The sequence below is a fragment of the Natator depressus genome, chromosome 14 (genome assembly GCF_965152275.1).
Source record: "Natator depressus isolate rNatDep1 chromosome 14, rNatDep2.hap1, whole genome shotgun sequence".
Taxonomy (NCBI): domain Eukaryota; kingdom Metazoa; phylum Chordata; order Testudines; family Cheloniidae; genus Natator; species Natator depressus.
In genome coordinates, this window is record NC_134247.1 from 34,855,208 (window position 1) to 34,877,390 (window position 22,183).

Below are 22,183 nucleotides of genomic sequence, written 5' to 3' on the forward strand. Positions count from 1 at the left end.
ATAAATTTGTTAGTCTCTAAGGTGCCACAAGTACTCCTGTTCTTAGTTCTATTCCTGGCTCTGCCATTGGCTTGGTGAGTAACTTTGGGCAAGTAATGGTGTTAGGGGGCTGTATAGTCTGCAAGTCAATCAGGAAGTGAGTGGGTGGGTGGGTGTGTGGGCAGGGGGAAATGGAAACAGGGAATGGGGATGGGGAAATTGGAATCATGTTTAGCTAAGGGCAGGAATGGGAACAGGGACACAGGTAAGGCTCTGTGGTATCAGAGCTGGGAAGAGGGACACTAAGGAAGGAAACTGGAATCATGCTTGCTGGAAGTTCACCCCAATAAACATCGAATTGTTTGCACCTTTGGACTTCGGGTATTGTTGCTCTCTGTTCATGCAAGAAGGACCAGGGAAGTAAGTGGGTGAAGGAATAAGCCCCCTAACAAATGGCTTCTCTCTGTGCCTCAGTTTCCACATCTGTAAAATGGGGATAATGATTCTCACTTCCTTTATATAGTGCTTTGTGATCTACGGATGAAAAGAACTACCTAAGAGAGAGGGATAATGATTATGTAAAAGAAAATATGAAAGCTGATCTGTTGATTCAAGCAGTTGAGATTTGAAGAAAAACAACAAATATTGTGAGACAGACATTAAAAATCATAAGAAGATCCTAGCCCCACTGACGTCAACGACAGAACTTAATTTCAGTGGGGCAGGGATTTCACCCTACATTGTCCAGAATTTTATCTTAACCCAACATTCAAACCCTTTGAGGCTTGCCTGCTGTCTAGGGCCAGACCTTCAACTGCCAATTTACAGTAGATTAGCATCCGGTCTACCAAATGTACTTAAAACATACGGATGTGCTGTGTACAATTAATATCGCTTCATAAAATAACATGGAACTGGTTAAGATTTTGTGCAATCTGATTTACCTAATATTCACATAAAGATCATTGTAAGTGGTCACTCACTGATTCACATAAGCAGTGTCCATGTTTCCACTGAATCTTGAGCCCATTGAGTTTTCTGAGTGTAAATTCTAATGTTTCCATGCACTCACAGGTGTTAGAATAGTGAAGTGCCTCCGAAATGTGGTGCTTTTGTGGATAGCTATCACTTTGGGCCTGGTGGAGGCTGTTTTCAAAATGGTAAAGGTTATAAAAGTGATATGTACAAGGAAGATTAAGTCCACAAATCGTTCTCAACCAATTTAGTTTATTCTGTGAATTCTACTTTTGTGAGACACTATGCACTTGATCAGTCTGGATTTATTTATTGTTGGAATACCTAGATAGTACAATAAATTAGATTAGATAGATAGATGTGTATGGGGACACAGAGAGAGATAATTTTTGTTAACTGTGATCTCCCTACAGTTAATACATCTTCATTTCCCCTGATACTTGAATAGAATTTTACTGGTAACTTTGGTTTCTCTTCGCAAACATGGAAGTTTCAAATGGAATTTCTAGATTGTGCTTCACTGGACCATCGGAGCACCTGAAACAATTCAGGAAATATCATTTGATGGTTCACAAGGATAAAAGAATAATTCAAGTTACTGATTTCACAACGTACTCAACTCAGCGTACAGTGATATCAAGACATAGAAACACAGCAATTAATGTGAATGAGGGACCTGATCACCTCATACGATATGATTTTTATTGTGCGCTTTTTGTCTAATATGCAATATAAATCCCAGGCTCATGGTTTGAGGATCTGAGTATTTAAATTAAAGACTTATTTATCCTTCCTATGGAGTGATTATCAAGTTGGGATACAAGTTTGGGTACTGATGTTACAAAGGGACATTGGACGAAATTCACATCTGGTGTAACTCACTTGACTTCGGAGAATTTGCCCTAGTGTCTCACAGGAACAGAGTGGGTGGACAAAAATCTCCTTCAACATGAGCCCTATATAAATACAAAAGAGGGATATACATTACACTTTAAAGTAAGAGGACTGCAGTTACAGTGCAATGGCCCTCTGAGCTGAGCGGTGACTGTGCCTAAGGCTGTGACTTCCTCTGCCTCCATCAGAGGGGAAGGGCCCGTCCCCCTCCCTGCACCCAGACGGGGCCGATGGCTGAGCTGAGAACCCAGCTCCCACCCCAGAGCAACCAGCTCAGGATGGCACTAACTCTCCTTCTGCTTGTGCTGGGTAAGTGACCTCCCTCCTCCCGCATCCTTCTGTCTGTCTGTCTGTCTGGAGATCCCCCCCTCCCAGCATCCCTCCTGCCCTCTGCACCCCCATCCCCTCCCTGGAGTTCTCACCTCTTCTCTTCTCTCTCCAGATTCTCCCCAGGCCGGTGTCCCCCGCAGGTAACAACCTCTCCTCTCCTTGCTGAGATGCTCGCAGCGAGGGTGAGGGGGTATCAGGGAGTGGGGGGTGGGGAGCCCCCTCCTCTCACACTGTGATGTTTGGAATTGCAAGGAAGGGGGGATCCCTGGGTGCTCCCTGTGTCATCCCCTGGGTGGGTCAGGCTGCCCCGTTCACAGGCGCCTCCTATGAACCTGCCCCAGCAGCAGCTACGGTCCAGAGCCACTTCCGTGGGGGTGGAAGAGCGACCCCAGCTGACGCCTGCTTGTGGGGTCCATTTGGTGGGTCCCAGCTCAGGCCATAGGGGAGAAGATGCCCCCATCCCCCTGGGCTCTACCTTATTGGCAGCCTCAGCAGAGAGAGCGAGGTCTGGAGGGGCCATGGAGACTGACTTCCCACCTCCCCATTACAATGAGTCCCCCCAGGCCAGAGGCCCGTGGGTGTGGGGCTGTGTGTGGAGGGGAGGCCTCTCTCTGCCCCAGCTCTGGGCTCCCACCCACAGAGGACTCAGGGCTGGGGGGGCAGATCCAGCACCATCCAGCGGGACATTAAAAGCAGGATCTGCAGAGACCCCAGAGAAAACGTGGTGGGTGGAAAAACTCCCCCCTGCCTTCCCCACATCCGGCCGAGCTTCCTCATGTCTCTTGGATGCCTTCTCGCTACTGAGAGGCAGGTGTGACGGTCGACTGACGGCTTCTCTCCCCTCTTCCACCACTGCCCCCTGGATGGAGAGTGTGGGCTGAATACCCTGATGGGAATGGGGTATCTTGGAGTTGAAACATTTGCATCCACAAGCCTCCCCGCTTTTTGCACCATAAAGGGGCAGGAAGGAGCAAGGGGCAGTTTGGAGACCCCCCCTCCCTAGCTCCAGTTCAATGGGGGGACATGGCAGGATGTGTGGAGCGAAGAGTTTGCAGACAGTCCCTGGCTCCTGGGTCGGGGGCGGCCAACTGTGCAGACAGTCCCTGGTTTATAGAAGCTGGGGACGGGGAGCTGGCAGACGCTCTCTGGCTGGGGGGTGAGGCGTTTGCAGACGCTCCCTGGCTGGGTTGGGTGGGGGTGAGGCGTTTGCAGACGCTCCCTGGCGGGGGGCGGGGCTCGCGGGGACACTGTCCCTTCCAGCCTGGCTCAGGGCTTCGCTGCTCAGAGACCGAGCGAGAAGGTACCGGGGGTGCGGATCGGGCCCCAGGAGAGCCCCCCCAGCCCCCCCTTCCCCTCCGTGTCCAGGGCCCCCCACCCGTTGGTCTGGGCCCATCCCCCGACTCAGGGCTTCGCCCCCGCAGAGTCTCCCCGCCCTGGCTGTGGGGCCCTGCGTGCCGGGGCGGGTTTGGGGGTGTTTGGAGGGAGGTGACCCCGAAACGTTTCTGCTCCGCCCCCCCCCCCCGATCCACCCTCCCTTCCCGCGCTTCTCCCTGCGTGGGTTTCCCAGGGGCCATCCCCGTGGCGCCTGGCCGGTGTGACGACACAAATCTCAGCCCTCCCCTTTTGCACCGAGGGGCACCGGCCCTGACCTGCTCCCCACAGGCTCCTGGGGTCCGCTGGGTCCCATGAGGGGTCGGAGCGCCCCACCCCCGCCCCCGCCCCGCGGCTCCTTCGCACCCCAAGAAGCAGCTACTTCAGCAGGAGCCACCGCCTGTGAATTGGCCGAAGTTTCACGCCGACTCCCTTCCTCCGGGCGGGGAATTAGGCATCAGAGTTCAATGCCGGGAACAACCAGCCCGCCCCCGCTCCCCGCTGGAGCCCTGCCCTGGCCTCAGCCCTTTCCCGGCCTACGGAGCTCAGCCCAGAGAGGCGGTAAATACCTGCGGGGGGGAACGTGGCCTGTCCTGTGGCTGGGAGTTGCAGGCAGATGAATTCAGGCGAGGAGGGAGGCTCATGTGTCTGGCGGGGAGGGGGGGGTGGAATTAGCTGCTGGCACAACTCCCCGAGGGCTCGCATGGATTCTCCATCCTGGGCCATGTGTGAAGCCGGGCAGGAGGTTTGTCTAGAAATCTGCCTACGTTCCCACCGCCCCCCCACCCCCCCCAGGTGATCCCAGTCTCCCCGTCCCACCTTCCCGCTGGGAATTCTCCAGGCGGCTGGAGTGGTGGCGAGCAGAAACGAGGCTCGGAGAGTGGGGTTGGGAGCCCCTCTCGCTCACGGCAGCTCTGGCGTTCCTCGCCCCCATCCCACTCTCAGCTCCCCGCTCCTCCGCGGAGATTCGCTGCGCGCCTCAGAGCCAGATTTCTGCTGCGGGAGAAATCAGCCGGCTGCCGTCCTCTTACCCCGTCGTAAGGCAGCAAATCCGAGGCCCAGGCCGAACGGTTCGGCGGCGTGGAGCAAGAACGCCGGGAGCCCCTGAGTGCGGCCAAGGGCTGGATTTCACCCCCGTTGGGGCGGGGGGTCTATGGCGACTGCTCCAGCCTAGGGTGAAAGCTGAGTAAATAGCAGGGCCGTGTGCCTGCCAAGAACGGCCAGGAGCTGGAGCCTGCTCCACAAACCTCTGCTTCTCTGCGGGGCGATGGTGGGGAGAAGGGCCTAGCTGGGTTAACAACCCCCCCGTGACCGACCCGGGTCCCCTGCAACCCCTGTCACTGTTCCAGGGGCCCCCCCAGGGGCTGGGGATAAAACCCAGCAGTCCTGGCTCCCAGCCCCCCCATTCTAATGCAAGAGTCCCCCATCCCCCTTCATTCCGTCTGTTCGTCTGACCCCTGCATCTCTCCTTCCTTCCATCTGTCCATCCATCCCCATACACCCCCCTATGTTTCTCTCTCCATCCCCCAACTCCCAGCTGTACCCAAGTCCCTGCTTGCCCCTCCCTGCTGGGGGCTGGTGCAGTTGGGGCAGAGCTGTGACTCTGATCTCAGGAGCTTGGGCCTGTGGGACTCCCTGCCACAGGACCTGGCTGAGCAGAGGGGTGGGGCTGGGGTCTCAGAGCCATCGCCGAATATGTGTGTGTGTGGGGGGGGGTCAGGGCACCCTGTGCCCATCAGTTTCCATGGGAACCCCATATCTCACCCCCCCCCCCCACCTTCCCCTCACACAGATCCCCGACCCCGGAGCTGAGATGATGAGCTGCGGCCTCCTGACCAGCTCCAAGGAGCCGGGTGAGTCAGGGCTGCGGGGGACGGTGCCGTGAGGGGGAGGGTGGCCCCATGGCTGATGTGGCTCCTCCCCCCGGTGCCCGTGGGGGGCCTGTGGCTGACGTCCCCCTCCCCCCAGTGCCCCTGCACCGCAGCTCGGTGTCGGTGTTGATCCGAGGCTTTGTGGCGGATGTGGGCTGCCAGCTGCTCTACAGGAACGAGGAGCTGGGGCCTGTGGAGGCCGTGTTCAAATTCCCTGTGGACGCCGAGGCTGCTGTCGACACCTTCCAGGCCTGGCTGCGGGGGGCCTGGATCCAGGCCCAGCTCCAGGAGAAGAGACAGGTGCTGGGGGTGGGGGTCCCGGGGGAGAGAGAGGAGAGGGCCAGGCTGGGGGGATCTCAGGGTGACCCCATCTCTCCCGGCAGGTGCATGAGCTGTACAGGGATGTGCTGATCGGGGGAGCAGGGGATCTTGGGGGACGGGGATCTCGGGGTGACCCTGTCTCTCCCGGCAGGCACAGGAGCTGTACAGGGACGCGCTGGCTGGGGGGCAGAGCTCGTTCCTGCTGCAGCAGGAGGGGGCCGGGGGCGACGTGTTCAGCTGCTCCCTGGAGAATTTGCCCCCCGGGGAGGAGGCGATGCTGACCCTGAGCTACACCTGCAAGCTGCCGCTGGAGCATGGCGGGGCCGCCCGCCACGTGCTGCTGACCGTGCTGCACCCTCGGTACACGCCCCACGGTGAGACCCACAGATCCCCCTGCGTCTTCGCTACATGCCCCACTGTGAGACCCACAGGTCCCCACTCCGTGCCCTCCAGTGAGAACCACAGATCCCCTACCCCCATCACTGTGAGACCCACAGCCCTCCCCCCCAACGCGCCCCATGGTGAGACCCACAGATCCCCCCATACTCCCTTGCACCCTGTACCCCAGCTGTGTGCTTCCAGCCATGCTGCACCCCTTTTATATGCCTCATGTTGAGACCAGACCTTTAGGTGCCCTAGATCCCGCATAAGTCCCTGTACCACATAGCCCCCAGAACCCCAGCTACACACCCCATGGTTAGTGACCCCGCAGCCTGTAACCCCCTGAAACCTCCATAGCCCCTTCTACGTACCCCACAGTGAAAGACCCACATAGCCCCCATAATGCCCCATAGGCCACTACTGTGTTCCCTGCGGTAAGTGCCCCCCCCCAGGGTCTGCAGTCCCTGCCCCAGGATATGTGATCCACCCCAGCCATCCTGAAATCCCCTGATATCCCAGCCTAATACCCCCCAATATCTCATACCCCCCATCCTCCTCCCACTCTCCCAGCCCCCTAGTCCTCACCCCTGTGTCTCTCTCTGCAGGGTGGGATGGGGAGAACGTCGCCCAGGAGGTCCCGCAGGTCCTCCACGGGGAGCTGCCCTACACCCTGAGCCTAAGCGCCATGCTGCAGTCGCCCCACGGCATCGACTGCTCTCCAACTGCCCCCTCACCCCCCTGAGCTATACAGCCGGGAACCTAACCACTGCCCAGGTAAGGGCTCACCTGGACACCTGGGTCCTGGCCATCCCCACTGGGAGGAGGGTGCTGGGGGTGGGGTAGGGGGGAAGGTTCTGGGCTGAGGGGTGGGTTCCAGGGAACGGGGCTGTGGGCTGGGGGGGAAGGTCCCAGGGGGTGAGAGATGTGGTGTAGGGCAGGGGGTGGGTCCCGAAAGGGGGAGCATGGGCCAGACTCTTTAGGTGATTGTGGGGGTGGGGGATCGAGCGACACCAACGGATCTGGGGAATTTCCCAATTTCTTTGAGGAAAATCTGGACAGGCTGAAATCTGCCAGTTTGGGGATGAAATCCCTGGCAGTCGCTGGGCTCTGTAAGTCTTTAGTGTCTGGGATTTTCCCTTGCCTTGTTTCTCAGTGGAAGTAAATGGAGGTGGGGGGACCAGGAAAATGTCACCCCCAAATTGGAAAGATTTAGCCCCCCCAAAATGTCACATTTTTGCAATTTTTCACCAGGAAAATCCAAGTTCCCGCATTGGCCTTTGGGCTGTTTTTCCTTCTCTTCTCTCCACCTAACCTGGGGGGCCCAGCCAGCGTTCCCAGGGTCTGCCCCTCACCCTGTCTCCATGGGGGGGTGCCGAGCCGGGCGCGAGAGCAAGCGGGACCCTGCCCCCCCAGGAACCGTGTGGAGGTGACTGTGTGTCTGTCGCCCCCCAGGTGTCGCTGGCCCAGGCCCCCTCGTGGGACTGGGACTTGGAACTGCTGGTGTATTACGCGGAGCCACACAAACCCAGCGCGGTGTTGGCGGCCGGGCTACCGGAGCCGAGCCAGGTGCGGGAGGGGATCCTGAACCCTACTACCCCTGGGCAGGGGCGCAGAGGGGGATCCATGGAGTGGGGATCTGGGGAGGGTGAGGTAGGTGGCTGAGCGGTGACATGGGATCGGGTGGGGGGGCACGGGGCAATGAGGGGGATGATGGGGGAATGGGGGGTCCTAGGACTGCTGTAGGTGGGTGCTGGGGGAATCTGGGGGCAGGCGAGGGTTGGGGGACAGGAGCGGGGGGGTCTTGGCGGAGCTGGCGTTGGCAGGGCAGGGTGTCTGGGAGCAGGCGGGCACTGGGGAGCACTGCAGGTTTAGGGGGCATGGGGGAGAACTGGGGATGGGAGAGCAGGCACTGGGGGGCTGGGTATTGGGGGTGGGGAGATCTAAGGGGAGAGGAGGTGGGGGGAGGGACAGAGCAGTGGGGATGGGTCTCTAGGGCAATTCGAGGTGCTGACAGGGCTGGGTATTGGGATTGGGGGATCTAGGAGGAGGGTGGTGTGGGGGGAGGGACAGAGCAGTGGGGGTGGGTCTCTGGGGGCAGTCATGGGGCTCTGAGGGGGCGGCTCACAGGGACTCGACCCCATGCCCACCCCATTTGGGGGCTGGCCCCCATCTCCCCGCCGGCCGCCTGATGGGCGACCCGGCCGTGATGATGACCCTGCTGCCCAGAGTGTTCGAGGCGGTGCCGGCCCAGAGCCAGCCGGGGAGTTCATCCTCCTGCTGGACCGCTCCGGCAGCACGGCCTGCCCCATGGACGGCAGAGACCTCTCCCGACAGCGCATCAACAGCACCAAGGTACGGCCAGACGGGAGGCTACGCTCGATGGGCCCGTGGGGCCGTGCCGGGGGAGCAGCCCAGGCTGGCTGGGCCCATGGGGCTGACTCTCCATCCGTCTGTCTGTCCCCAGGAGACCCTGGTTCTACTGTTGAAGAGTTTGCCCCGGGCTGTTATTTCAACATCTATGGCTTTGGGTCTGAGTTCGAGTCCTTCTACCCGTGAGTCCGAAGGGCAGGGAGCGGGCTGGCTGGGTTAGGGGGCAAGGCTGGTTAGCGAACAGAGGGTGTCTCTTGGTTAGGGGGCAGGGCTGGTTAGGGGGCAAGGGTGTCTGTGGGTTAGGGGGCAGGGGGTGTCAGTGGGTTGGGGACAGGGCTGGTTAGGGGGCAGGGCATGTCTGTTTGTTGGGGGCAGGGCTGGTTAGGGAACAGGGGTGTCGGTGGGTGAGGGGGCAGGGCTGGTTAGGGGACAGGGTGTCCCTGGCTCCGGCTGTCCCAGCCCCAGACCTGTCAGCGCCCCCCGCAGGCAGAGCGTGGAGAATACCCAGCAGACCAAGGCTGAGTCCCTGCAGCGCCTCCAGCTGCTCCAGGCTAACCTGGGGGGCACCGAGATCTTGGAGCCGCTACGAGCCATTTACCGCAGCCCCTGCCGGGACGGGCACCCATGCCAGGTACCGGGGCGCCGGGGCCAGCCAAAGGGGCATCCTGGGGAGGGCTTGGAGAGTGATTGTGGGGCCGAGGGGTGATGTGGGGGGTTGCAGAGAGGGATGCGGGCCTGCGGGGACAGACTCACAGACTTTCAGGACAGAAGGGACCATCGTGAACATCTCATCAGGCCCCAGCTCCTCGCCCGCCCCCCCCCCCCCCCCCGCCCCCCCATGACACTGCTCAGCCCCTCGCTCCCCCCGGGGACAGCCCCGCCCCTCAGGCTGAGTCACCGGCACCCCCAAACCCTGAGTTACAGGCGTCAGGTCACAGTGACGCCCCCCAGTTGCTCCGGTTCAAACCAGTGAGTGCCCCAGGCTGCTGAGGGAGACCAACCCCCTCGGGTCTCTGCCAGTCTGAGCCGGGGGAAAATCCCTTCCCCACCCCACACGTGGGGGTCAGCTTGCCCGGAGGATGGGGGCGAGACCCCCCCAGCCAACCCTCTGGGAAGGATTCTCTGCAGTAACTCTGAACACCCCCCCACTCCCAGTGCCCCGCTGCTGCCCATGGGGTGTTTGCTCCCAGCTGTCGCTGTGGGCCATACGCCATTACAGGCCCCTCCTTGCCAGCCCTCCCTCCCCCCAGCCCCGTTCCCCTCGGAGGCTGTTCAAGGGGGAGACCCTGGGAGAGGGGCTGGGTGCCCTGGGGGGCAGCCGAGCGGGGCCATGGGGTTGCTCGGAGTGGGCCTGGGGCTCTGGGCCAGATGGGGGACCGGTGCCCCTGGGGGTGTGAGCAGGGCATGGCAGGTAGCAACCGGGGGGTGGGGATACCTCTGTATAGAGCTGGGAGGGGCAGCGCTTTGTGCTGTGCCCAGCTCTGGGGGGTGCCCTGCAGCCCAGAGGGGCAGGGAGGTCACTGGAGGGGGGGTCAGGAGGGAGCTCCTGGAAAAGTGCCCACAGCAGTCAGTGGGTTCTTGTTTCCAGGGGCCGGTGAACAGGTGATGGGTGGGGGTCATGCCTAGGGGTTGGGGGTCACAGAGATAGGGGAGGTCAGCAGTCCCTGTCTGTCAGCCCCTGAGGAGAGATCTCTGGGAGGGGAGGGATGGGGCTGGGGGTCTCTGGGAGGGTCAGTGGGGCAGACTCTCCAGGGGGCTGATCCCGTTCCCAACAGGGAGGGGGTGTCTCTGGGGGGGTTGGGGTCCCCGGCTCTGACAGCATCTCTCCCCCCCCTCAGCTGTTCGTGTTTACGGACGGGGAGGTAGAGAACACCCAGGACATCATCACAGAGGTGCAGCGTCACCGGGGGACCCACAGGTAACTGGGGGTGCCTAACCCCCCCCAGCCCTGCCCCCATTAGCATTGCCATCATGTGGACCCCCACCACCATAGTGCCCAGCATCTGCCCAACCCTTTGCCTCACGCTGCCTCCCAGCCCCGCCAACATGGGGAGCCCCCCCAGTCCAGCCAGCCCTACTGGCCCCTCTCCAACTGCCCTGCCCCCCCAGCACTGGATGGACCCCACCAGCTCTGCCCCTCCCCCTCCGGTCTCTGCCCCCCAGCAGGTGCTTCTCTTTCGGCATCGGGGACGGGAGCATCTGATTAAAGGCATCGCCCGGGCAGTGGGGGGAAGCGCCAAGTTCATCACCGGCCAGGACCGCACGCAGCCCAAGGTGAGAACCCAGCAGTCCTGGCTCCCAGCTTCTCCACTCGAGCCTACTAGAACCCCTCCCCTCCAGAGCTGGGGACAGGACCCAGGCGTCCTGGCCCACCCTGTGTGTCCTGGTCCCCCACCAGGTGTCGTAGTCTCTGAAGCGGGCCCTGCAGCCGGCGGTGACCGGGATCTCACTGAGCTGGGATCTGCCCCCTGGGATCCAGGTGGAGCCGCTGCACTGGGACCCCGAGGTGATCTTTGCTGGGCAGCGGTGCCTCGTCTATGCCCAGCTCCGCAGGCAGCCCCAGGTGAGAGAGCGAGGTCCCTGCACTGGGATGCCCCCAGGGCTCGGGGTCAGTGACTGAGCCAGGAGCCCCACAGTCCCCTCCTGGGTGATAACTCTGACCCCTAACGATGGTCATTGGGCCAGGGATCTCTGTGTTACCCCAGCCCCATTGATCTAAATGGGAATTGATAAATCTGACCCCTAACGATGGCCATTGGGCTGCAGGTCTCTGTACTAGCCTGGCTGCGTTGATCTCAGGGCAGGTCTACCCTACAAATGTTCATCTCCTGCCGACGTAGCACTGTCTGCATGGGGGGCTAAGGTCGGTGTAACTACGCCGCTCATGGGTGTGGATTTTTCATGCCCCTGAGCGATGTAGTTCTACCAAAGTATGTAGTGTAGACGAGACCTCAGTGAGGATTGATAACTCTGACCTCTGATGATGGCCACGGGGCTGGAAGTCTCTGTGCTACCCCAGCCCCATTGAGCTCAATGGGGATTGTTATCTCTGGACCCTAATGACGGCCATTGGGCTTACTAAGCCAGCCCCCCAACTGGTGTTAATTGGGTGTATTTGCCCCCTTTGTTCTGTAAGCTGGGTCTGAGGGGTCCCAGGGCATCTTCTCCCCCTTGCATTCCACCTCTGACCACCTTTCTTTCCCCGCAGCCCCCAGACATTCCCATGGGGGGCATCACCCTGCAGTACCGCATCCAGGACCAGACCTACAAGGAGACGCTGCAGTTCTCCCTGCAGCCACAGGATGGAGACAGGTGACAGCAATGCTCCCCTGGCTCCCATCCCCCACCCCAGGCAGCTGGGTCCTGCCCCCCACGTCCTCACCCTAGCAGAACAGAGACAGGATGGGACCAGCCCCCCTTCTGTGGCCACTAGACCGCACTCTCTCTTCCCGGGGCCAGGATAGAACCCAGGAGTCCTGGCACCCTCCCCCCTCATCCTGCTAGACCCTGCACCCCTCCCCGCAGCGGCTGGAACCCAGGAGTCCAGGGATGACCCCGTGAATCTCTCTCCCTGGCACAGGCTGCCCGTTCACCGGCTGGCAGCCAAGTCACTGCTGCTGGAGCTGGAGGGGGCCGTGGGCGCGGGGTCGGAGGGGGACTGGCACCGGGCACTGGAGGCCAGCCTGAGCTTGGGGGTCGTCTGCTCCCTCACGGCCTACGTGGGGGTGGACATGGAGCGGGGGCAGCTGGTGCAGGGGCTGCTGGTGAGACGGGATGTCCCGCTGGCAGGTAACCCCTGAAGGGGCTGGGGCTCCTGGCGCCAGGAGGGGACCCAGCATGTGGGGGGAATTCAGGTGAGAGGGGGAACCTGGCACTGGGGGAGGTGGGGGGAACCTGGCGCCAGGGAGGGGGGCAATTCAGGGAAGGATCCCAGCACGGGGGGATCTCAGTGTAAGATGGGGGGGACCCAGCATGTGAGGGGAACTCGGGTGGGAGGGGGAACCTGGCACTGGGGGCGGTATGGGGAGGTGGGGGGAACCTGGCACCAGGGAGGGGGGCAATTCAGGGAGGGATCCCAGCACAGGGGGATCCCAGTGTAAGAGGGGGGGACCCAGAAGGGGTATGCGGGGGGCATCATGTTTATGGGGTAATGTCCCTTTGCCCCTCTCCCTGCCCCTCTGACTCCCGGGGGCTGTGCTGTTCCCTCCCTGCTCCAGGGCAACGGCGACCCCAATCCCCATACCTCCGGGGCATGGGGAGAGCAGGGGCGCTGGCAGGGTGAGACAGGGAGTAGCCCACGGCGGTGTGTCCCGTCCCCCCCCGCAGGAAGAGTGGGACCTGTGCCAGACAGACGGACAGAGGCAGACAGGCATGCAGAGACCCAGAGTCAGACAGGGACAGAGACCGAGAATCAGCCGACAGATCCAGACGGGGACAGGACGGAGAGACGCAGAGAGAGAAACAGACCAACCCAGACAGACGCAGGGACAGGAGGGGCGGGCACATTGCTGTCATGAGCAGACCTGGCTAGTAGGGGCCTCTCGCCCCCCAGCATCCTGCCCTTATCCATGGAGGGCAGCACCCACCCCTGCATCCCCTGGGGCTGGAGGAGGGGTCCTGGCTGAGGGGAGAAGAATGGGGCTGTGGGGACTGGATCTGGGGGTCACAGCCAGGGGGGAAGGGGCAGGAGCTGGGAGATCCTGGCTGTGATGGAGCTGTGGGGAGAGGAGGATGGGGCTGGGTGTGGGGGGGGGGTCCCAGCTCGGGGAAAGGGGCTGGGGGGTATGGAGGAGGGGTCCCAGCGGTGCGTTGGCTCTAAGTGCTGGGGGAGGGGGGGGCGGGGCGGAATTCTCTTCCCTCCCTTTGCTTCTCTGGGTCTGTTTGCGTTTCCGTCTGTCTCTGTGTCTGTCCATCTGCTCCCTAAATTTCGATTTCATCATGGAATATATGGAGGTGATAGACTGGGTCTCGATAGACCCCATCTGCGAGCGGCCGGCGAGCGGAGTGCGCCTGGATGAACCGAACCAGTGCAGCGTCTTCGGGCGCTTGTCCCGTGACTTGGCTGCGGCACGTGAGTACCACTGCCCCGCCTGCCTGCAGCTCCCAAAGTCCAGCACCGGCCATCGCCTCCCTCGCAAGCGCCTGTCCTGGCTCCGTGGCCTCCCAAAGCTCAGCCGGGGGGGCCCAACACAAGGACAGACAGTCCTGCAATCAGGGGGCCCCACCGGAGACGGCACCCCAGAACGGTGAAGGGGGCTGGGAGTCAGGACTCCAGGGGTGGGCAAACGCCAGGGTGACGCTTCATCGGGTTAGAGACCCATGTGCCCTGAAGGTCACGGAGCTGTGCAAGTCTTTAAAAACTACATAGAAAACGAAGGAAATTCCTGGGTAAAAAAACCTTTGTGTCGCTGAGGGAGGGGGAATTCTTGGCTGTTTTTTTAGTGTTGTGAAGCAAATTATCTCGAAAGAAAATGAATACAAAAATAAGGAAACCCCCAGGCAAAAAACTCTGTGAAGGTGGAATTTGGGGTGTGAGTGTGTCAGTGAGCTAAGGGTGTGTGTGTGGGGGGCGGGGATCAGTAGTTTTTCATAACAGGAATGTCTCTGAGCAGTTTTCTCTGAAATAAACCCAGAGGGAAATTCCCAGGCAAAAAAAACCTTGTGAAGCTGGGTCTGAGCTTGGAGGTTTGTACAGGCGAGTTCAGGGGCAAAAGTCTTTATTGGCACCTTCTGGTTTATAAATGAAGACACCCACGAAAGGCAGAAATTTTAAAGTGAAGGTTACCTTAAAACCTGCATTTGGAGAGTCTGGAAATACAAAGTGACTGTAGCCCAGATAACTTTAACTCTGCCCCGTAACCCTGGCCCACGTATGGCTATAATATCATATAGACTCTGTAACATCCCAGCCCCCGCTACCCCTTTAGACTCTTGTGTCTCTCTCCGGACGTAGGTCTGTATCGCAGGTTGTAGTGGGGGATGGTCCCGGGGTCAGACTGTGTTTGAGAAATACCGTGGGGTTGTGGAATTAATGCCTGGGCAGGAACAGTCACAGGGAATTGGGTGCCCATCTCCGATTGAAAGTTAATTGTCATCCCATGGGTGCAAGAAGGGGCAGAGTTAAGGATGTCTGTGGTGGGGTAAAGGGTGCAGAAGAGCAGGTAAAGCGTGCAGAGGAGCAGGTTAAGGACACCCATGGAGGGACAGAGTTAAGGACACACAGAGGGTGACAGTTAAGGTTGTTGGCTGTCCCCCAGCCTGGACAGGCCATGTCGCTGTTCTGTACCCACAACCCTGTGCCAGCCCCATCTCCCTGTGTCTCTCCCCAGAGTGGGCACCAGAGGAGTCTCCCTTGCTGAGGCTGGTGTCTCTGCAAAATGCCAACGTCTTGTGGAACCTGGACCCCCGGCTGGCTGCTGTGCTGGGGGTGAGCGAGACCGATGCCAGGGGGAGGATACCCAGTGAGATGAGCGGGGGTGCAGAGGAGAGGGGAGAGATCGGGGGCAGGTGCCATGGGTTGGGCCTGTTCTCTGCTCCCAGATGAGATTGGGGGTGACCCAGTCGGGGCGGGGGGGAGTCTGAGGGTGACTGGATTAAAGGACCCCTGAACCTGGAGCCCAGTGGGCGAGGCGGGCCCAGATCGGGGGGCTGGGAACCCCCTAACGGGATCGGAGCATTGGATCGAGGGGGCCCAGGGCCAGATGGAGGCGCCCAGGTTGGGCCCTGTCTCAGGCCATCTCTCTGCTCCCTGGACATGGCACTGGGCATCTGGGTAGATGGTCCACGGTGCTGGAGCGGGGGCGATAGGAACCCTCCGAGTCGGGGTGGGGGGATGGAGTAGGGGGTCCCTAGGGAAGGGGGAGGGCTGGGTGAGGGATGGAGGTCAGGGGAGGGGTCCAGGCTGGTTGCTGACTCAGGCTGTCTCTATCCTGCCCCCCACAGGACGTGACCCCCAGCATCTGGGCCACGGTGCTGGCCATGGTCTGGCTGCACGGCTGGGCCGTGGGGTAGCGTGACGAGTCGAGCTGCTGGAGGCCAAGGCTGTGGGCTGGGTGCAGGACTGAGCAGGTGAGAGGGAGCCTGAGGGGTGGGGGGCAGGGACAGTGTCCAAGGTCTCGACCCTGAGAGCCCCTGCCCCATGGGGCCCCTGAGCCTGGGCCCCAGGAACCTCCATCCTCACGCCCCTGTCCCCACGGCCCAGAGCCATGAGCCTGCGCCCCATGTCCTATAGCCCAGCCCCCTTCAGGGCCCTGAGAGCCTGTGCCCCATGGGTCCCCATTCCCGAGATTCCTGCCCCCCAGGGCACCACAGCCCAGCCCTCGAGAGCCCCCATCCCCAGCCTCTCCCCATCCCAATCCCAGCACCCTTCCGGGGTTTCCATGCCCCGCCCCCCAGCACCTTTACTTCCCAGCTTCCCAACCCCCACGCCATCCCCCAAGTGCTGTGAGCTCTCTTCCCTTTGCCCCCAGGCCCTCCCCTCATTCCCTCCCCTCATTCCCCGGGCTGGTGTCTCTCCACTGCCCCCTTCTCATTTCAGGGGCCCGGCTGAGCTGGTGCCTGGAAGCCGCCAACGCCCTGCTGGGCTGCACTGTTGGCCCTGCCATCTTCGGGCTCTGAGCCCCCTCCAGGATCCCCACACCCGCTCCCCAAACTACCCTGGGTGTCCAACTCGGAGCCCGAGGGCCAGCAGGGGACACTGGGTGCAGACCCACCTGGCCGGCCTGTGCCCAGCCCGGAGCAAACCCCCAGCTGGGATCCCACCTTTGCCACCAGTTCGGATGCATCTGCCTCCCACTGGCTGAAGAGGAGCGATGGCTGCCCCCCGGCTCCACCCCACTCTGACCCACTGTTGAGTAACCCCCACGCTGCTCACAGCCACCACCTCCTCTCCGCATTGTGGGGGAGTCCTCGGGATCGCCTGCATCAATGTCGCACATTTCTTCGCTTTTTACAAATGACTGAGGGGTCCCTCTGTAAACAGCCCCCGGCCCCCACCCCAGAGGTGGCTGCGCTGACCTCGCCCTGCATGAGCCATCCAGTGTCAACCTAGTCCCATCTGCACGGAGTTCAGCTACTGGACAGCCAGGCAGACCAACCGGATCTTTGCTTGTCCAAACACGACCTCCTTTTATCGTAATGGCAGTTTTCTCTTTGCTGGACAATCCTGAACGCAAACACGAGCACAGTGATTGGCTTAATTCTTCATTTCCTCTCTGCCTAGGTCCAGACTAGAGCTGGTCAGACATTTTACAGCTGAACAGTGCTGTGTTGGCAAATGCCATTCCGTGGTGAAGGCTGAAAGGTGGAATCAGGCAGCAGATGGAAGAAGCTTGCCCCATGCTGCGTGTTGTGAATCCCCTCCCCATTCACCAGCTGCTGAATTCTCTACCACAGGAAGAAATGCTTCAAAACCTGACCGTCCATCTTGACGGTTAATGCTCACGCTGTGTCCATCCTGGGCAGCACCGGGCCCTTCTCAGGACATCCTGGGACTCAAGCAAACGATGAAAGACCTCAGCTGGTTAATTCCCTAGAAAGAAAGTGCTGTTTTTATCAAGAAACTGCAGGAACATACGGAAGAAGCAAACAGTTTTCCCACTTCATGTTAGCCAGTACTGACCTCCTTTGAACAGCTTTCACCATATGACTCTGTGCTGGGTGGTGTCCCTATTTCAGCCTTTCCGTGTCTGAGAAGGCAACTCAACAAATTCAATTTACAGTCACGTTGTGCAGCGACTCCAGGGAAGGATTAAGGTACCAGGTAATGGATTAATTGCCTTAAGGCCTGAAGGAATGCTGCCCTGGGACTGAGATTTCCCCAAAGGCCGGACGGAATTCAGAGATCTTAATTCTCACTTCCCGCTATGAATAGTGGAACTTCAATATCAGCGGTGACACCCTGGCCCCATTGAAATCAGAGGCTGTTTTGTCTTCGACTTCAGTGGGCACAGTATTTTAACCCATATGACGAGGCTTTTGCAAATTACGTGGGTTTTGCAAATTGAAAATCCCAACCTACTATCTTGTTCCAAATCCAATGAAGTCAGAGGAAAGGCTCTTTCAGAGAGAGCTGGAGAACCAGCTCCCACTGAAAACTCCAGCCAGAGTGAGTCTTTCCAGTGGTCTTTACATAAACTCCGTTGGTAGAAGCTGATTGCCTAGCTCCCTTCGGCGCCTTTGGATATCCCAGCTTCCAGCTGACTCTAGTGGACTTTGAAGCAGAGCCAGTCTGTCTACCTGAGCCTTTAGATAGATAGATAGAAAATCCACATACAGAATAACAAAATAAAATCATACAACAGTCTGTACTCACACATATGTGACCATAAACAGCCTCACGTACTATAGCACACCCATTAATGTATGAACCCTCCAGCCTGTAATGCCCCATCCGTGCCCATCTGGTCCTGGGTCCTCTCCTTGGCTCTGGCCGGGCTTGGCATGCTAGCGACTAGAGCAGGGGACTGGCCCATGGCGTTCCCGGGTTCTGTTTTGGTTCCTGGAGGCAAATGTGGCCTAGTGGGTTGAGTAGGGGGAATTGGGACTCAGGACTTCTGGCTTCTACTGTGGTAAAAGCATCACAGAGAAACCAAGACAAGAAACCGATGTAAACACACTGAGCATAGCAGGAGTCACCCGTCAGTCTTATGGGACCCCAGCAGGTCAGAGTCTTTCCAACGCTTCCGCCAGCCCAGAAGGTCCTGTCCATAGATGGGTCCGAGTCAGTTCAAGCTCATCCTTTCAGAGCAAAAGTCCTTTCTTTGTTTCCTCGTTTCTGGAAAAGCCAGCTTGACCCAATGTGTGCGAACCCCCCTGAGGGCGTGGAACTTCTGTGGAGCGGATCAGTTTGCGGTGAGGTGTCTACACTGCATTGTAAACCCAGGCTTGTGGACTCGGTGTTTCCAAGCCCGTGCTTGAGTGTCCACGCTGCATTGGAAGCCTGGGTTTACAATGCTGGGTCTGGGTTAGCTGTGCTAACATGTCCATACTGCACTGTGCAAACCTTCTGACTCGGGTCTGCGGCTTGACCCACGTCCACACTGCACAATGACAGGGCTTGGACCCGAGTCTCAGTGGGAGTCGGGCTCTGACCCATCCCCTGAGCAGCATCCTAGGACCCTGGCCCTGAGTGCTTCCTGCGCTGAGTCAGATTGACCTGTGTGCACGCAGAAGGGGGCCTTGGGCTCAGACATGAGTCAGAGCCCGGGCGTAGGGTGCAGTGTAGACATAGATAGTGAGTTGCTTTGCTTTACTCACCCCTCCCCTGGTATTTTTGGTTCCTGGAGGAGCTGGTATAGTCCTCCCCCATGGAGTTATGTACAATTCCTGGCCCACAATGATACATAAACTTAATACAGTGTGGTCCTCAAAATATTGATGGGGTGCGATATCTAAGACTGGCCTGCAGAGAGCATCCCAGTGATGCACTGGATTGGGGAACATGGGTGCTGAGTTCAATTCTCAGCTCTGTCACCGAATCATAGCATGACCTTGGGTAAGTCACTTCATTGCTTTGTGCCTCAGTTTCCCCTTTAAAAAATAGGGATGAGGATGATGATGATATTCCCACTTCCAGTTGTGCTATGAGGATAACTCGAAAAATACTTGGGAGTCAGACACAACAGTGCTGGGTGCGGTATACCTAGGGTAGATGCATGAAAGGTAACATCTTGGTCAGTTACTGAAGCAGAAATAGTTCTGAGCAAGAAACTTCATTTATCAAATGTATATTTCACACCTCCTCTTGGAATAAATCCTTTAATCTTTGAGTCAGCGAGAGTAAACCTAGACCATCCCTGACAGGTGTTTGTCCAACCTGGTTTTAAAAACCTCCAGTGACGGGGATTCCACAACCTCCTTCGGAAGCCTGTTCCAGAGCTCGATTACCCTGAGAGAGAGAGAGTTTTTCCTAATATCCAACCTGAATCTCCCTTGCTGCAGATTAAGCCTATTGCTGCTTCTCCTCCCTTCAGTGGCAATGGAGAAAAATGGATCACTGTCCTCTTCAGAACAGCCCTTCGCTTATTGGAAGCCTGTTGTCGGGTCCCCCTCAGTCTTCTGGTCTCAAGGCTAAACATGCCCAGTATTTTAACCTTTCCTCACAGGTCAGGTTTTCTAACTCTTTGGTCATTTTTGTTGCTCTTCTCTGGACTCTCTCCAATGTGTCCACATCTTTCCTTAAGTGTGGTGCCAAGAACCGGACACAGTACCCCAGCTGCGGCCTCGCCAGGGCCGAGTAGAGCAGGACAGTTACCTCCCGCGTCTTACATACGACACTCCTGTTAATACAGCCCAGAATGCGACCAGTGCTAGGGCCTGTGTTATACACGAGGGAAGATGAGATGGTCCCATAGTTTCCAAGGCCAGAAGAGACCAGTGAGTCATCCCCTCCTGTCCAGTCCCTATAATGCTGCTTCCTTCTCATTCCTTATCCTTTGCTGCCCTCTGGCGACCATATGAAGCAACCAGAATTTCATGGAGATCTGCTGTATTCTCCATCTTTTCTCTTTACTGGTTCGCTTCCAAATGCTTCCCATTTGTCAGTCAAAACTCCTAAGCAGCAAGGGCTGGTTGGGGCGCTTGGACTGTGGATGGGATCGCAGCGCCCCAGGCACCCACCAAGATTTGCCTTTGTATTAAGTCACCAGCAGGGAACACACATAGGCCCCCATCCTGGTGAGACAGGGCCAATGGGAGGATGGCCTTTGATCTCAGTGGGGACAGGTTTTGCCCCCATTGTCTATCTTCTGAGCACTGTCGTGTCTGAGCACACGCAGGGATGAGATGAGTCCAGTGGAGCTACGGCCGGGTCACACCAACTGGGGATCTGCCCAGTGACGCCAGTGGAGCGACAGCTGATTGGCTCCAGCTGAGGATCTGGCCCACAGAGTTTAAGGCTGATATTTTCCAGTCCTAACTAGGTGATTTGGACACACAATTCCCATCACATTTAGTTTGAAAACATCAACCTAAGCGACGTGCTCAGTGCCACACAGGGCGTCTGGGGCAAAGCCAGGAACTGAGCTGGGAGTTCTGAAGGCCAGTCCAGCGCCTCCAACACACGATCAGCTGTCACCGCCACGCTGGGGTCCGTGGGTGAGGGTCTCTGGCCTGTTCTATGCCCAGAACAGACTATATCCCAGGGGTCCCTTCCGGCCTTGGAATAGCTGGGAATCTGAGTCTCCTGGCGAAACTGATCCGTGGCTGTTCAAAACAATCGTTTAGCATTAAGCATCCTGCTCCTCAATGAAAATTGCAACCTCTGCTTTTCCCAAATGAACAGCTTTAGGAAGATTGATTTGTGGCCAACATTTTCAAATTGGGGGACCTAAAATTAATAATAATTAGGCTGGAATTAGGCACCTAAATCCGACTGAATTTCAATGGGATTTGGACATCTGGCTTCTATAAAGCTGCTTTCAAAGTGCCGAACTTAGCTCTCATCTGGCACAATCGTAGACCTCAGCCCCATTTGGCGAAACTGTGGCACAGAGAGGAGATGGGTCACACTTTCAAAAGCGTCTAATCCTAGTATCCAGGGGGACAGGTTTTTAAAGGTATTTAGGTGCTTTGTGGAATTTTCACAAGTGCTTAAGAAGTTAGATGCCTAACTCCCCTAGAAATGAAGAGAAATTGGGCATCCAAATCCCTTAGGCAGTTTGAAAATCTTAGCCTTAACGTCTGTTTTAGTCTGGGTGTGTTTTTCAGGATTGCTGGGCAGCCCTGGCTCCCAGACAGGTCACTGAGAAATGCAGGTGCCCAACACACCTACAAGTCTGGCCACTTTGATTAGTAGGGATTTTTGCTGGCTAACTTTAGGCACCTGAGTTTGAAAACTTTTGCCTAAGTGATTTGGCTGAGGTCGCAAAGAAAGTCAGGGCCAGCTCCGATATTAAAGCTAAGGTCTCTGGATCCCCATCATGTGCTCCAAACTATTCTTATGAATTCTTCTTCTCCAAACTTACACCAGTGAGACCAAGCTTAGAAACTGACCTCTGGAGACAAATCAGGGTCTCAGGTGCCCCAATGCATTAGCCCCACTTAAGTCACAGAAGGTGAATTCTGATTCACACTATGAAGACCCAGAAATATAACAGAAGTTTAACATTTTTGGTGATATATTGCTCTGTGTGTATGTGTATATGTTAGGAAGGGGGAATTTTTGGTAATATTTTTACGACCTCACTATGTGCCTCGGTTTCCCGTCTATGGCATGTGGTTACCCAGTGCGGGGAAAAGGACTCCGTGTGTTTTCAGGAAAGGCTAAAAGACAGAGGAGTGTGTGTGTCAGCTCCCTGTCTGGGTGGCATGAAGAGTTGTTAAGGAACTGGTTGAAACTGACCCAGACGAACAAGGGGGCCAGCGAGACAATGCCAGCGCTGCCTGGATTTCCCCCCTTCTCGCAGGGAAGCTGAGCCAAGACACCCACCTGCCAGCTGGAGAACAGAGGACTGGGAAGGGGTGAGCTGGGGGCTCAGAGGTGACTTCCGGATGCTCTCTCTCCTGGGAACTGACTACAGAGGTTCGACAGACACAGCCTGAACATGGGGTTCACTGCGGCTGGGCGGGGCCCCGGGCTGACCAGAACGGAGGACGTTTTCACCTTCATTTCTCTGTGCTAACCTAAGAGCTTCCTAGGCTGTGTCCACGTGACTAATAAACCCGGCTGTTTTGCACACGCTGCCCGAGTG

At 58.1% G+C, this 22,183-nt stretch overlaps 1 protein-coding gene and 1 pseudogene across 1 annotated transcript in view; one reads left to right on the forward strand and one right to left on the reverse strand.

The window, feature by feature from the left end:
• LOC141998857 (E3 ubiquitin-protein ligase TRIM21-like) overlaps positions 1 to 22,183 on the reverse strand; it is a 302,786-nt gene that overhangs the window by 200,320 nt on the left and 80,283 nt on the right. The gene's annotated exons all lie outside the window — the stretch shown is intronic.
• LOC141998784 (von Willebrand factor A domain-containing protein 5A-like) lies at positions 4,008 to 22,153 on the forward strand (annotated as a pseudogene).